Here is an 18,260-nt window from a genome sequence, read left to right as displayed (position 1 = left end):
GACACGGCAACTAAAGCTTCCCTTGTAACGTGTTACAATTCATTAAACCGAGCTTTTAGGGAGGGGCGAAAGTATGGAGGAGAATGTATAACGCAAGACAATCTGAGAGCATCATTGCAAAAGGGAATGAAGCACAATAATCGTTTTATTTCGATTACGCTGTTTTCGTAATCGTTACAAGCCAAAATCGAGATTAAAAGACGATTAATTGCACATCCCTATTTTCCATGAGTGTGTAAAGAATGCAAATGTATGTACATACACAGTTTTTAGTTTTTGTTAGAGAACACAAACTACTGAAAGCCTCTGTGACCCATTTGTTGTTGGATATTTTTATTTAAAGTTTGGGGATTAAACAAAACATAATTTGTACTATGCTCCATCAGTTTATGACACATCCTGCCTACTTTTTTAATACTACCGGCTGTTTTACCCTGCCTTCTCAACGTGATCATGGTTTCTAATTCTTATGAGGTCTTATGGTTGTTTCTAGCTTTAGACACAATTAGTCAATTGCTCACAGGAAAATGTGTAAGCAAAACAATTCTGTGTGTTTTGGCAGCTCTGAAATCAGAAAGATCTGCTTCAAAGATCTGGTTTCGTTTGTGACAGTGGCAATAACAGTTAACCAGTTATAACCAGTTGTAAACGCTATGGGGGGTGAAATGTAGAAGCTGCCTGTTTTCGCTTCAGGTTCAAGTAAAAACACTGCATTATTCCAACCATACTACATAGATATGTATTGAGGGAAAGCAAATTAGCTTTCACAGTTACCTTGGACTTCTCAATTTCTCTGCATCTCATCAGCCTTCAAGGTCCCCAGTGGCAAAGAGCAAGGAATCAATGGTGTTTACCAAACGACAAGTTTCGGGCATGGAAAACATTACCCTTACTGGCACTAAGTGGCTGTGAATGACTGCCACTGTGATTCTTTAAAGAGAGCTCCTGCCTCAAGTGGACAGCCATGTATTTTAACGGCAGCCTAATGCAACCTTGATGCCACACATCATTAAAGCTCAGTTTTAGCATTCCGTCCAATGTCTTTAATCCCTGATAACTTGCTCAAACTGTTTAAGACAGCAAATACAAATATGAAAGGATATCAAGGAAATATCTTTGACGTTGCTTGAAATTAATCCGTTCCATAATCATATGGCTAATAGAGTATATCTCGTGTAGAAAAAAAACCGATCAGTTTTAGAGCCTGTTCTTTAACCTCCACCACATAAGCCCAGTTCAGTTTGATTTGCCTGAGAGAAATATATCTACTCTTTCAAAGGTATAGTTCTCAAGACTTTGGTAGAGGTGGGGGACGTTTATTCAAAGTAGCCAGCATATAACAGGAGAAGTAATCTGAATGGCTTCTTTTGTCAAATGTGTTTTTCATTTTTACTCAACAGCCTTGACTGGGGTTTCTTTTTGTTGACAGTTGTGGGTTGCTAGACACTCTGGATACCAAAACATGTTTTTGCACAAGGACTTAAAGAGTCAGTTTTTCAATGTATGTCGCCTTGAGGTTTGCCATCCTAAGCAATGTCAAGTGCTATTGAAGTGTTAGTTCATTATTGTACACTGAAAACTCAAACATCAACTCAATCGCAGCAGCACAGGTAAACATTATGTGTGATCGGTTGGAAATCTTTTATCTAAAGAACCGCAGCACTGTTAAACGAAGATAATGCAAGCTTGCAGTTAGAAGTGTGGTATCAGGGTTCTACAGGCTGAACTAAATTTTAAAAACAAAAAATCAATACTTGAAATTGCTTCTGATTTCTAAGAGGGAAGCACCATATGGGAACGTTTCCAAGACCTCGGCACAGTGACCCCAACAAACGCTGAGAAAGTAAATCCTCAGTTAAGATGCCTACCTAGACTCAAGTTGTAGCACTTTGTATTTGAACAACATGATTGATTGGTATGAGAAGTGCTTCACTCAGCTCTTTCAATTTTATATATTCTTAAAGGTTCAGTGTCAGTTATTTGTAGGACTTTTCATAGTGCATGTTGAAAATTCATTCATTTAAATTCCTCTTATTGCCGGCAAGTGAAGCTAATGCAAATTAGAAATGTGGTCTGAATACCAGGTTATTACATAAATGCGATAAAAGAAAGACGGCAGACATTGGTGTATATACTGTACATGTGTATATGCTGTATCTTCAGTTCACTTGGTGTGTGCAGGCAGAGTTTGATTTTCACTGAATTTAGGGACTAGAACATAAAAAAAACACAATAAAATACCAACCAACTGGCAATGGTTTGTATTACTTTGTTTGGATCAAACCATTAAAATACTCTAACCCATTCTTATCCAATCCACGTATTTACATTTCAGAAAATAAAACATATTTAAGAGCTACCCAAACATTAGGCATTCTAGGGATCTCATGTACATTTCAGGTAAACTAAGGGCCTCATACATTTTAGTTTCAATGTAGTCCTACAGTACATGTAGTGCCGGTAGTTCTGGTTTATTCTTTGCATTGATCACTTCACAACCTTTATGAGCATGAACATGATTCCTTGTAGTCACGCTGCTGTGAGAAACATTACTTTCTCCTCCCCCTGGAACCTTTATGGTGCATTTGCTGAATTTAACCATTCTATGCATGTACACTAATAAATCTACATGAATGATGATCGTGGGGAGCTTTTTTTTTACTACCTATCATCATAATGCAGTCAGCATACTATTTGCATGTTCATAGCTTTACCGTCTTTTGACAAAAACACTCCATTATCATTTCATTTCATTTCATTTCAGAGCATTTTAAGCAATCTTCAGTAGCCTTGTTGGCTCTGTTTACAGTCTTTAGTAGCTTGTGATTGTAGACTTGGCTGTTATGTTCAGTGTTGGGCAAGTGTTACAGCCTGGCTCATAGGCTGCAACAAAGACGGGAGACTAGACAAGTTAAGTGTAACAAAAAGCATATTTATTTATAATACCATAAAAACCAAAGGTCTTCAAAGAAACCTAATAAATGTGGAAGTCAGTTATCAGTAATGATTGCGTGTATGGGTGTGTGAAAATGTGCAGAAACAAAGACGCGGCCGTGTCCAACAGAAGAGTGAGAGCGCAGTATGGGTTGGGGTTGGCCTTTTATGTAGACGGCCCAGGTGTGGCTCATCAGGGTGATCACCTGAAACACAAACAAGAGCCAGCAAGCAGAACACAAAGGCATAGCCCCTTAGTGGAGCGGAGGGGGTCGTAACACAAGTTACTTTTTAAAAGTAACTAGTAATAGTTATAGTTACCGCTCTCAAAAAAGTAACTAGTTACTTTATTAGTTACTAAATTATAAAAGTAAAAGTAACTACTCTACTTTAAAAATAATAACAATAAAAATACAAGTTTTTCTGTTGTTCTGTGGCACAGTAAGAGAAAAGACAACTCCCCATCATTGTAGCAATTATCATTATGAAATGTAGTGGAACAATAAAACACAAAAGATATGTTTAGACACTTTGACAGGCATCTTTATTCTAGCCTCAACAATCAATTGGACAATGATTTCTGTCCTGCACACAGTTTAAATTTGACCTTAATATTTTTTGCGTCCTTTATCCCCACAAATTGAAAATAGTGGTTATATTTCCAAGTTGCAAATGCGCTGCTGCTCTCGCTGATACTTGCATCTGCCATTGGGTGTGTGCTGGTGGTGAGCGTTGCCGTTTGTGTGTGTGTGTGTTTCTGTGTTAGCATTAGCAAGTGTTCGTGTGTGTATTTTCCCAATTTATTTTCCCAATAAGGCAAGACCCGCCCAACTCTGTCTCTGATTGGCTTACCCTGAAATGTTACCCCGCGTTAACCAATCATCACTCCTCTCTGGTTACTTTCACTTTTCCATGGTGCTGTGAGAGGACATCGCTGTATTCGCCTGTAAATTACATCCGCAGGGAGATTCGGTTCAGTTCCATCACATAATGTAACGCAGTAACGCACCCATTTAAATCACAGTAGCTATAACGACGTTACTTAATGGGAATAGGTAACTAGTAACGCTATTAGTTGCCGCAAAAGTAGTTGCGTTACAGTAACGCGTTAGTCCCAATACTTGTTATGTTAAAGATGATGCATGTGCATAGCCCTTAAAATGGTGAAAGTATGATACAACGTTAGAATATCCTTAAGGATAAGTTGCTTTTCTATAATTTGAAACAACTGCCTACTGCAAAGAAACCTCAAATTGATGACGGACTTATCAAAGAAAGTCTTATCATTATTGTTGAAGCGTTTCAGAGATGAAGAGAAAATGTTGCTACAGTAATAGCAATTCTGCTGAGTGAGACAGAAGCTTACAGCTGCGGCTATTTCAAGTTCTTGTTTATGTAGAGCAGGGGTCGGCAACCTTTTTGATATGAAGTGCCATTTAAAAAAAAAATTGTTATCAGCGTGCCAACGATCAAGTATTATCAACGGGGGGGGGGGGGGGTTGAGGAGCTTGACGCTCGTCAACTATCAGCAGGAGGGCGAGGGAGCTGCGGGGGAAGAAGTGTGTGGACCTGTCAGCTCAACTTACATGATGCCGAATTTAAATAATTGGTTTAAACGGCCTAATAATAAGGACGATCGTCCGTTCTGTGATTCTCCAGACTCAGAGCACACATGTTATGATATTAGTGTCATGCAGAGTGAGATGAGATCGCTGTCCCTTTAAGAGAGAGAGGGGTGTGGCTTGTGCATGTGTGTGTGGATGGTAGAGCGACAGTGAGTGAACGTGTGTATGTTTCTGGAAGTGAAACGAGGCAGAAGAAAAGCAGAGGTCTGTGATGTATTTTGTGAAATAGAAGAACAGCTAAATAAATGCAACGGCCTCCCAAGAAGAGCTCGCCTCTCTCCAGTCATTTAAGCTAAAGTGGCTTATTGAACCTGAAGCTTGTTGCTTCTGCCCTCCTCGACTACGGTCTGGGAGCCGACAGGAAAGTTCAACACACAAGATGGCCAGTCCGCCCCTTTGAAGCATATTATTTCGATAACAGATGAACAGATCGCCACTGGGCTTTCAACTAAATACACAGCCACGCAAAAACTGCAGCATTTGTACAGCTCCTTATGGGTAGTACTGCAATTAGTGAAGTGCTTTCCTCCGTGGTGAAACGATCAGCACTGCACCACGGAGGAAAGTGGCAGAAAGTCACCTATAAAGAGAGCGGGGCTGCGTTGCGTGCATGGCTTCCTTCTGCAAGTAACGGGGAAACGCGCTCTGGCGGCGGTCTCGGTCAGGATCCAAAAATACAATTTAAATATTTTGGACACTTATTCCACTTATTCCTAGTGTGCCACTGGTTACGGTGCCGCGTGCCAATGCTGGCACGCGTGCCAGGGGTTGCCGACCCCTGATGTAGAGCATGGGCGGCGCCAGAATGTGTTTGCTGCATTAGCTTAGCAGTTGCTATATGACATCACGGCGTTGCTAGTTAATTTTCTAAAATAAATAAACAAACAATACCAGTGGGCCAAGCACGCACCTGTTCATTTCATTTAATTTCAAACCTTTATTTAACCAGATTAGTCCCATTGAGATCATAGATCTCTTTTTCAAGGGACACCTGCAGCATATAGGTTCCACATGAAACATAAAACAATAAAGGACATTATACATTATATTTACAGGATACATTTACATAGTTACAGTATAGACATTGTGCCCATAGTATCAACAAGCATTTCATTTAGCTTAGCTTTTAAAACATGCAGAGGAATGAGACTGCTCAGTTTCAATTCTTGCTGAAGATTGTTCCAAGCAAGTGGAGCTGCGCACATAAAAGCTGTCTTACCTAAGACAGTCCTTGCTCTCGGCACATCTAACAATAGTACATCATGCGATCTCAGACAATAGCTGCTTGCAACTCTCTGTGTTATCAGAGAGCAGATATAATACGGGAGTTTACCCAACAAAGCTTTATAAATAAACATGTACCAATGACTGAGCCTCTTTACAGTAAGTGATGGCAAACCTTAGACCCTCCAGAAAAAGGCGGGCGAAAATCCTTGATTATGCGGGCTAAAATCCTTGATTATGCGGGCTAAAATCCTTTATTATGCGTTTAAACATGCGGGGTTTTTATGTGATTTTATGCGGTGAAATTGCGGGAAGTTGCGAAATATGCGGAAAGTTGAGAAAAAGAATAGATTTTTTGTAAAATATTGGGCTGTCTTATTTATTCTCTCTCACAACCTGCCACTAACGTTAAACCCCTTTCCTATTCAATCAAACACATTCAATGTTTATTTATTGTAAAAGCAATTGGGCTATTTTAATCACTCTCTCTCTCTCTCTCACACACACACACACACACACACACACACACACACACACACACACACACACACACACACACACACACACACACACACACGCACACACACACACACACATACACAGGGCCGTTTCTTCCTATAGGCGGACTATGCGGGGCATAGGGCCCCCGCGGCCACTAGGGGGCCCCCAAACTGAAAGTATATATTTTTTTTATTCATCCGAAAAACAAAAAAAGTTTAATTCATACACACAAAATTAGTAGAAGCGGGAGGGCTGAAGCATAGCTTGTGGAAAGTAGCCCTCCCGTGGATCATCCTAATACAGCAGCATTATTGCTTCAAAAATGTATAGAAAGGAAGGAGTATAAAGAAAACAGGAGAAAAAATTAAATAAAAGTTAGGGCAGGAAAACAATAAATGCATATATATATGTATATATACATATACATATATATAAGAAAACCTGATATAGGGTCATTTTCTGTCTATCTTTTTTTGGAAATTAAAATACTATATATAAATATATATAAATACATAGGTCCACATGTACTTGGCAAATGAATAATAATAATAATAATAATAATAATATATGCATAATTGCATATAAACATTGTGAACACTTATTTGCAAGTGACTTTTTTTACATTCATATGTTCACGCTTTGGTTTGGAACTGCTTTTGAATGTTATTAGGCATTTTCTTATGGAAAATGTTGTGCATAATCAGTACTGTTTTAAGCAGTACTATCTCAACACATTTTAATAGATTGAGTTTTTTTAAATATGGGAGTTGTGTGTTCATATTTACCAACACCACAGACTCGTAATACTTTTTTTTGGGATGTTATTATTTTTTGTAGATTTGTTGAGTAGGCTACGTGTTTCCCGATATTTCGGAGAAGTAGTAAAGGTAAGGGAGAAATAGAGTATATTTTCTTCAAGAATGTTCTTAGTATGATACAAAATACCTACAGTTTAGTCTGTACATAATTTATATGGTGCTTCCAATTGAGTTTTTCGTCAACAAGCAGTCCTAAAAATGTACATGCACCAACTTTTTCTATCTCTGTATTGCAAATCCATAATGCAGTCATTTCTACTCTCAGACTTTGTATTGAATAACATGTAATTTGTTTTGGCCACATTAAGGGATAATTTATTAACTGCAAACCAGTTATATATATTTGGGGAGAATTAAAATGAGCCGTCTTTATTTGTAGACAGCCAAGCCCCCTCCTGTGTTCGCAGTGGCGTTTTTATATGTACAAAAGTGGTGGGGCACAAAAAACGTAGATGTCTATATATAAGCTTCTGCAGTGAGGTTCATGGCTGGTGAGGCACTGACTCTTCAGGTTTACAAATATTATATTTTTCACCTAAATCAAAATATGATATTATTTTCAAAAGCTTTTTTTGTCTGATGCTTCAATTAATTTTAAACAGACAGTTCAACAAAAGGATACCCCAAAAAATTATTTTATCATTTAAATATTGAATTGTTCTCTCTTAGTAAGATCCCATTTTCAATAAAATTGCGGTCTTACCTTGACTCGAAGATGAAGTCGATTTGCCTATCCTTCTGGACAAAAATCTCTATTACTTTTTTGTAAAAGTCCTCCTTATCTTCTTGTAGTTTCAAAAGTCCTCCTTATCTTCTTGTAGTTTCAAAAGTCTATCATAAATCTAATCGATAGATTTATGATTAGAAAATTATAAAAGTAGGGTAGACATGTGGATATTAACCGGCTGGACAAAACACATACATACAGCCAATCAGCTCTGAATTATGTGAGATGACGTATGGTGGGGATGGCAGCTCTATGCCCCTATGGTCATTATTTTTTTTATCCACACACATTAAATTGAAAAATACTCTGAGCATGCGCAGTGTAGTTTTTATAGTCACCGTTCACTTAGACAGGGAGAGGGAGGGGCATGATCAGGTTTTGTCCCACATGGCTCTAAACAGCTCAATAGGCACACACTGTAGACACTAATTAGAAGAACACAGACTAAAACAGCAATGTACATACGAATCAGATGATTAACCATGATCTTAAAATATATTTTATATATTTTGTTATTTATTATTTGCATTTTTTTGTAATCATTATTTGTAATACTTTCTGCTGACACTAGGTGGGGCTGTGCCTGTCCCTAATGACCAGTCACCACTGTGTGTTCGGTGAAGCATTATATGCTTACAAATCCAATGTAGGATATAAACACGACTAAACTGCAATGATAGCAAAGCTGTGGCTTGGGTTTTTGGGGTAATAAAGTCCAAATCATCGTTGGGCTGAACATTGTTGAGAAAATGCTGAATCTCTTGCATTTATTGATATAGAGGAGCCTTATTGTCTACCTTTTTAATATCATTTTTTGTAATTTTCAATTGCTTGGTTTTCGTGAAATTAGCCTGTTTTCCTATTAAAGTGTAACAGCTTTATGCATCTCCACAGATCATCTTAAAGGCTTCGGAATCCCCCCCATTGTAGTTAAAAAAAACTGTCAAAACTAGGGCCCCCAAACAGCATCTCGCATAGGGTCCCTAAAAAGCTAGAAACGGCCCTGCACATACACACACAGGGTTGTCCGGCTGGACCGGCTCCATTGGAGTAGCGGTCGTTTATGCTGACTTGTGAGAAATCTTTCCATCTTCGATCTGTGTTCACATACTGAGAATTATTACAACATTATCCAAGTAACAGTTTGCGCTTTAACTTACAACGACCCCTGATAGATCTCGCGAGAATGTGTATACATATATATAGATACATTTTCCTAACAAAACAATGGGGTTGCTAAGCCGTTGCTAGGCCAATTGTTGGAGTTGCTATAGCAACTCCAAGCTACCCCCTGGCGCCGCCCCTGATGTAGAGCCTCAAATCACACTGGATCATCCAAAAGGGCTTTCCAAGCGCAAACGTTTGCAAAAAAAACAGGAGTGTAGTTGCCATGGAATTGACGCTATATAACGGCATCTGTATCACAATCAAGATCAGGATTAAATGAATAACTAGTCCTCGTGATGGTTACTTTACTCGTCCGGGGGAAGTTGCTTAGGACAGAGAGGAGAGCTGCAGGATTAGTGCTGTGTTTTCCAATTCTTCCTTTTTTTGCCTTTTCAGCCAACTGCGTACCCTGGGGTGCCACTTGAATAACAATGTGCTGAAAGGTTATTATAGACTTTTTGCCCAATAATTCCAAAAATAAATTGCCTTCCATAGCTTTAATGTGCTATGGAGTCCATCACCCTGCTAAACCCAGCCTGGTTCTGACCATTTCATTGTAGTAAAGCAAAAATAGTGGGAGAAATGAAAGATAGTCACTAAAAGATTACCATACAACACTTTTGTTCCCCTCGTGCTGAGTCTAGATGTATTTTGAAAGTGACCAAGCCCCCTCAGAGAACGATTTACCCAATCCCAAGCCCAAGGGAAGAGTCTACATGAGGTCTGTCCACAGGGAGGGAAAGACACATAGAGGTAAACATGGAGAGGATGAGTGGGAGGAGAGCAGACCCTTAAATCTCCCCCCGAACAATTTTTTTTAGGAAGACTATTACAGCATTACTCCAACAAGTCCTCCAACTCATACGACCAAATGGGCCGATTGTTCAGGCCCTTATTACAACCAAATATGTTGTTTGTTCAAGCGCTTAATACGTTCTATAATGACGTTTTAAAGTTTTCGCCCTCTAGTGCTCCCGTTGAATGCTAACGTTACAGATGGTCGTTTATTCACAAATAACCCTCTCTGTAAAATCCTAAATTGTAGGATAGTTTGGCCATTAAAACGCTTTTTGATTAGATTTCTAGCGAGAAGTGTAGATTGTACTTTTAGAATCCACGTCCAGTCGATATGTAGGATCTATAGTTTGATAGATATTACGAAGATGATTTGAGGTATGTGGCAGCCTCCATGTAAAGTTACGGGTTGAAAACAGTATTTCCGGTCGCAACGTTTTCATAATAAAACCAATGATCAAATGATTTAACAGTGATATCTGCAGTACTCATCAACTAAAAAATATCAGTTTATCCTTGCTAATTATACAACATTTATTGGTTTAAATTGTGTACAATGCTTTTGTGTTTTTTCCCATAGGTTTTTCTCTTTCGATTCTGAGAGACACCTTTCTTTTTTCAGAGGTTTTGATAGGCTAAAACATCGATTGTTTTAGCCGCAATGCATGTTGGGAGATGGTGTTTATGGGATATGAAATAGTTAAACAGGGATGCAAACTCATCAGGTATGATTAAGGGGACAAGGATCCGAGCCCCGGCTCCCCCACCCCACGGAATATCGGCTTTAAAATGAGGAATAACAGAGGATTTTAGCAGTCAGAACAACTAAAGCAGCAGTGTTAATAATAACAGAAATGCCAAAGAGTCACATCTAATAGAAATATATAAAAGCATTTATTTTTAATTGTGTAGCAGTCAGTTTATAATTTTGGCAGCACTGTTGAGCATTTTGAAAATGTATTTTCATGCCTCTGTGCAAGGCTTAGTCTTTCTATCTTTATAGCCACATGGTGTAAAGTAACTAAGTTCATAAACTCAACAAGTACTATACTTGGGCACAATTTTGAGATACTTGTACTTTATTTAAGTATTTCAATGTTTTGCTACTTTGTTCTTCTACTCCACTACAGTTCAGAGGTACATGGTGTACTTCTCCCCTATATGTATTTAATACCTTTAGTTACTTTACAGATGTGGATGAATGATGTGAAATATAATCAAGTGTTAAATCAGACTTTAGTTCCACCTGGAGTAATTCAAACTAGCTGCACCTTTACCAGCTTTGAGAACACTTTCGTGATCAATCATTATGAAACCTATCATATATATTATTCTGAAATGGACCAATCTGCACAATGACTACTTTTACTGTCGCTACTTTAACTATATTTTGATGATAATAATTTTCTACTTTTACTCGAGGAACATTTTGAATGCAGGACTTTTACTGTAACAGAGTATTCCTACACTCTGGTACTATTACTTTTACTCAAGTACAAGATCTGAGTACTTCTACTTTTACTCAAGTACAAGACCTGAGTACTTCTACTTTTACTCTAGTACAAGATCTGTGTGCTTCTACTTTTAATCAAGTACAAGACCTGAGTGCTTCTACTTTTACTCAAGTACAAGATCTGAGTACTTCTACTTTTACTCTAGTACAAGATCTGTATGCTTCTACTTTTACTCAAGTACAAGACCTGAGTGGTTCTACTTTTACTCAAGTACAAGACCTGAGTACTTCTACTTTTACTCTAGTAAAATATCTGTGTGCTTCTACTTTTACTCTAGTACAAGACCTGAGTACTTCTACTTTTACTCAAGTACAAGACCTGAGTACTTCTACTTTTACTCTAGTACAAGATCTGTGTGCTTCTACTTTTAATCAAGTACAAGACCTGAGTGCTTCTACTTTTACTCAAGTACAAGATCTGAGTACTTCTACTTTTACTCTAGTACAAGATCTGTATGCTTCTACTTTTACTCAAGTACAAGACCTGAGTGGTTCTACTTTTACTCAAGTACAAGACCTGAGTACTTCTACTTTTACTCTAGTAAAATATCTGTGTGCTTCTACTTTTACTCTAGTACAAGACCTGAGTACTTCTATTTTTGCTCAAGTACAAGACCTGAGTACTTCTACTTTTACTCTTGTACAAGATCTGTGTGCTTCTACTTTTACTCTAGTACAAGATCTGAGTACTTCTACTTTTATTCTAGTACAAGATCTGAGTGCTTCTACTTTTACTCAAGTACAATATATATATATAATTATACCACCTCTGTTTATAGCCTAGTGACAATGTATGCTAGCTAGCTAGCTCAACGATTCCTTAAATAATATTGCCATAGAAAAACTTTTCAGTTCACATCACGCTCTGCCGCTCCGACAGGGAGCTCTGCTCTGAACACTTGAACGGCCCGTTCTAACAGCTGTTCACCAGCGGTCCAGTCTGTGCCACAGTGACTCCGGACCGCACAGTTAATATTAACGAACGCAGCCGTAGGTAATGTAGCTGCTGAAGCTAGACCATCATCTCGGAGCAGCAGAGCCTTATTATACATCCATGACTCCATGAGCAGAGCCGACATGCAGGGAGACTCGAGCACACAGCTCGCACTTCATTATACAGATGTCGCGATTCATTTCAGACAGTTTGAAACGCGAGGGCCGTGATTGGTACGTGATCTGCCCTCGCTCAAGGGAAAACCTCCAGCTTGACTTGAGACCGCCCCCGTGATAGATAAATGTAATTATAATGAAGCCAGCTGCAATGGATCATTGATCCACCAGGGGGTGCAGTGGGGTTCCACACTGGAGCTCATGTGAAATGAAGTGAGATACAGTATGCTGGATGTACAGCGGAACTTTGTTAAGATCCATATGTCACGGATATCATACTACTGTGCTAAATAAGAGACATGTAATCATTTACAAAACATCACAATGTTGTTATTTAACAAAATAATTTTGTTATTCGAAAAAAACGAACGGGAGGAAATGCAGCCCGGCTCTCGATTTTTAATCCTAATTTAATCATCATCTTCACCACGATCATTTACGTTTATGTTCGCCGAATTGACATGAAATCACTGACACATATGAATATACTGTATTCAACTTCATTAAAACGTTATTAACGTGCCTAAACTCAGTAATTCACCAAAAATATGTATATTTTAATGGAGTTTCGTCGGTCGATCAGGATCCCAAAGTGTAGCGGAGGGATCCTCATCTGGATTAAGGGTGTTATTTTCCCCATAAGGAACAAGTCGCTGCAAATTATCCCGCTTATTACACGGCCACATTCTCAACAAAGTAACGACATAACTCCCAATATTAATTTAAATGCTTTTCTGGATTTAGAAAATGTTTTTATTGATTTAAAAAATAGTTGTATGTATTGATTTAAATTGACATGCATCCGCTAAGAAAAATAGTCCGTTGTTACAGTTTTTTAAACAGTCTGAATGAAACGGCAGCTCTCAGCTGTGTATTTACACAACTAATGGCCCATCAACCACAGCTCTCTCCCCCCCTCCCCCCCTGATCTTTCTTCTCCAGCAGCTAAATTAACAGTTGGTTACTCTGAGTGACCATAGACTGTATGTGACAAGTTTACAGTTAGTGACGTAACAACACCATAAAAGCTGGTGGGTTGAAAGCAATATGGGAGGTAAAAATAACTAGAATAATTGTGATTTATTTATTGTGGCTTTTATGTTTTTAGGTATAAAATGTTATGTAATTCAGGCTTATAGTTCACCCTTCTCTAAAAGCCTTCAACAATGACAATATTCATTGTAATTTAATAAATCCTTCCAACACACATTGTAAAAAATAGCCTACTGTAAGTTAAGAAATCATTCCAATATGTACATCTTCTGATGTAACAACAATAACATTATAAATAGTAACATAGCTGAACATGGTATTGCACATTTAGCTTTGAGTGTCACTGACCTGAGATGTTTTTATTACATGAATTAAGGTGACTGAGGCTTTTTAACATACAGGGATGCAAACTCATCAGGTATGAAAAAGGTGACAAGGATCCGAGCCCCCGGCTCCCCCACCCCACGGAATGACAGAGGATTTTAGCAGTCAGAACTAAAGCAGCAGTGTTAATAATAACAGAAACGCCAAAGAGTCACATAATAGAAATATATAAAATTATTTATTTTAAATTGTGTAGCAGTCAGTTTATAATTTTGGCAGCACTGTTGAGCATTTTGAAAATGTATTTTCGTGCCTCTGTGCAAGGCTTAAGTCTTTTTATCTTTATAGCCACATGGTGTAAAGTAACTAAGTTCATAAACTCAACAAGTACTATACTTGGGCACAATTTTGAGATACTTGTACTTTATTTAAGTATTTCAATGTGTTGCTACTTTGTTCTTCTACTCCACTACAGTTCAGAGGTACATGGTGTACTTTGACTCCACTACATGTATTTAATACCTTTAGTTACTTCCCAGATCTGGATTAATTAAGTGAAATATAATCAAGTATTAAATCAGACTTTAGTTCCACCTGGAGTAAATCCACAAGCTACCCTGCAGTATACAAATTCATTGAAACTAGCTGCACCTTTACCAGCTTTGAGAACACTTTCATGATCAATCATTATAAAACATATCATATATATTATTCTGAAATGGACCAATCTGCACAATGACTACTTTTACTGTCGCTACTTTCACTATATTTTGATGATAATACTTTTCTACTTTTACTTGAGGAACATTTTGAATGCAGGACTTTTACTGTAACAGAGTATTCCTACACTCTGGGACTATTACTTTTACTCAAGTACAAGATCTGAGTACTTCTACTTTTACTCTAGTACAAGATCTGTGTGCTTCTACTTTTACTCAAGTACAAGACCTGAGTGCTTCTACTTTTACTCAAGTACAAGATTTGAGTAGCTACTTCTACTTTTACTCTAGTACAAGATCTGTGTGCTTCTACTTTTACTCAAGTACAAGATTTGAGTACTTCTACTTTTACTCTAGTACAAGATCTGTGTGCTTCTACTTTTACTCAAGTACAAGATCTGAGTACTTCTACTTTTACTCAAGTACAAGACCTGAGTACTTCTACTTTTACTCAAGTACAAGATCTGAGTACTTCTACTTTTACTCAAGTACAATATATATATACTTATACCACCTCTGTTTATAGCCTATGAAAAAAACTATTAGAAATAGAAGGCTAAAGCTAACGTTAGCAGATAGTGACAATGTAAGCTAGCTAGCTAGCTCAACGATTCCTTAAATAATATTGCCACAGAAAAACTTTTCAGTTCACATCACGCTCTGCCGCTCCGACAGAGAGCTCTGCTCTGAACACCTGAACGGCCCGTTCTAACAGCTGTTCACCAGCGGTCCAGTCTGTGCCACAGTGACTCCGGACGCACAGTTAATATTAACGAACGCACCCGTAGGTAATATAGCTGCTGAAGCTAGACCATCATCTCGGAGCAGCAGAGCCTTATTATACATCCATGAGCAGAGCCGACAGGCAGGAAGACTCGAGCACACAGCTCGTACTTCATTATAATATATAAAAAAAGAACACCATGCGTGTCATGATGGCACATAACAGCTCACGGCCGCAGATTACTCCGGGTCCCAGCCCCCCCCATACCCCAAAAATATTTGTATTGCAGATCTACATGAATCACACAAACTACTTATTTTGGATTCAAAACGGCGAATTTCGCCGAAAGGTGACAAGTTTGCATCACTGAACATAGACATAGCACAACTGAAACATAACATCTGAGATGTAACAACATATTACACTTTTCGGGGATGCTTGGGATGTGAGGAGTGAGGGACACGGCTTAGAACGGGCGTGTCGCCTGGCAGGACAGGAGAGTGTGTGCACCAGTCTGCCTTGATCTATGAATTCATGTCTGTGACACTCACTGCTGCCCACAGCTGTTTTATAGAAGGAAATTCCTTCACTTCATGAAAGTGTTTTAACCACACACACCTCTACACACACATGACGGGTGTTATTTTCCCCATAAGGAACAAGTCGCTGCAAATTATCCCGCTTATTACACGGCCACATTCTCAACAAAGTAACGACATGACTCCCAATATTAATTGAAATGCTTTTATGAATTTAGAAAATGTTTTTATTGATTTAAAAAATAGTTGTATGTATTGATTTAAAAAATAGTTGTATGTATTGATTTAAATTGACATGCATCCGCTAAGAAAAATAGTCCGTTGTTACAGTTTTTTAAACAGTCTGAATAAAACGGCAGCTCTCACCTGTGTATTTACACAACTAATGGCCCATCAACCACAGCTCTCTCCCCCCCTCCCCCCTTGATCTTTCTTCTCCAGCAGCTAAATTAACGGTAGGTTACTCTGAGTGACAAGTTTACAGTTAGACACAACACTGTAATTGCAAGTGACCCTCAGTTAGTTGACTTTTATGTTCAACTGCTAAATTCGTTACTGATAAAAAAGGGCTTCTTACCTTAACACTAGAACCGCCAGAGGTTTTTGTATAGGCCTACCTAAACCCATCAAATCCCGCTATTAGAATGCAATTTTTAACAACATAGGGTGCTACATAACACACTTTCAGGAAAAGTCACGGACTGGGAGACTTTAATATTTTATTGAAAAAAAGTTACATTGCAAACACAAAACACACATCACACAAATTGACCCGATTGGCGGTTCTAGTGTTAAATAAACTCACTAATTAATGAAACCAGTTCAATACGCATTATTCTTATTCTTATCATTCTTTATGAGCGCAGAAATAGTCTTAAAATCAGATCTGTTTTTTAAATGAAATCTGACGGCAGGCAGTTAGCTCTGATCACCTATGATAAATGCGCAGCACCTAATCGCTGGCCATTCAGCCACAGACACTGTTCGAAATGGGGGGGAGCTAGGGGGAGCTTGGCTCCCCCGAAGAGGGAGGGAGCTCCCCTGAAGGCTGACTTTGAGATAAACAATCGTGCATATTTGTGTCACACAGATTAGAAATGTTGAGTTTCTGTAAATAACAGTTCTTGAAATAAATAATAGTTATTGTTCATTACAGTTTCTGAATATTTGTTTTATATTTGTGAATATGTCTGGGTGTTGCCATCTGTACGTGGCGGCGCTGCATTCTTACTTACGTTGCTATGTTTATGGCGGTGATGCCGGCGTGTTATTTGAAATTTTCATATTGATATTTTTTTAACTCTGGCTGTGTAATAAAAAAATATGGCAAAACGAAAACAGCCAAGCGTCACAGCTTTTGGATTCACAAGCAAAGAAGCGAAGGAGTCTAAAAATGACAACGTGAACGGAAAACAACTTTTAGTTGGCCGGCTGTAAGCGGCGTTAGGGTCGAGTTTGACAGCTCCACACCGAGGGAGAGGCCTGCCGATGCGGAGCCTGAAGAGGCTTCAACAACGGCCACATCCGCCGGCATAGTGACACCGTCTGTATTAGTAGAAGAGTGTTTTTGTAGCAATTGATCGCATCCGCGCTGCTGCGCCAGTCAACAGAGCGTGCGTGTGACATATTTAGTAGCAGGATGTGCTCTGAAAAATAGGGCTCCCCGAAAGCAAATGGGTAATTCGAAAACTGACAGAGCTCCCTCTATACAAATCAAACTGTAGACGGTGTGAAAGCACCTATTGTTTTAAATAATGGTCGGAATGTGACCTGTGAGCCTTCTGAATTACCGTGGGACAGCACATTCTAAACTAAAATGTTCAATCAATAAAGTAACATCTTATCTTATCTTAATAATATCTTCATATTAATAATAAATCATACAGTATGTGTCCGAAAGGGAGCAGGAGGAAGCAAACACAAAAATATACTGCATATTAAAGCAAACGATTGTAAAGGTTAAAGTATGAGCATAACAAATAAAGAAGTGTAATGTAAACATTTACATTATGATTATTTAATATATAAAGACTATATATTATTGAAATACAAGATTAGATATACTTTAGTTGATCTAAAATATTGATGTGTTCAAATGCTCTTCAAAACACAACTGAAAGTCCATGAAACTTGTCTTTCTGTATTTGTGAATGAAGCGCCATCTCCTGGTTAAAACCTGAAATTGAAAATCTGGCAACGCCCTCTTGGAAAATAGTGGGAGGGCTTAACATTCCTCTATACTGGTATTTGGCAGGTAGTAGGCAGGAAGCTGTAAACTGGAGTCCGAAATTCAGTGCTACATCTGTAATATATAAAAAAAGAACACCATGCGTGTCACGATGGTACATAACAGCTCGCGGCCGCAGAATACTCCGGGTCCCAGACCCCCCATACCCCAAAAATATTTTTATTGCAGATCTACATGAATCACACAAACGACCTATTTTGGATTCAAAACGGCGAATTTCGCCGAAAGGTGACAAGTTTGAATCACTGGTTAAAACATTTTTTAAAAAATAAAATAATACTTTATTCCGAGTGTTCTTG

General features: G+C 38.4%; 1 protein-coding gene across 1 annotated transcript in view; it reads left to right on the top strand.

Annotated features, from left to right (window-relative positions):
• LOC307046426 (ALK tyrosine kinase receptor-like) overlaps window positions 1-18,260 on the top strand; it is a 514,312-nt gene that overhangs the window by 202,751 nt on the left and 293,301 nt on the right.

The sequence above is a fragment of the Notothenia rossii genome (assembly GCF_949606895.1).
Source record: "Notothenia rossii genome assembly, chromosome: 7".
NCBI lineage: Eukaryota > Metazoa > Chordata > Actinopteri > Perciformes > Nototheniidae > Notothenia > Notothenia rossii.
The sequence above is the reverse complement of the archived record's forward strand: the minus strand, read 5'-3'. Positions and strand labels throughout refer to the sequence as shown.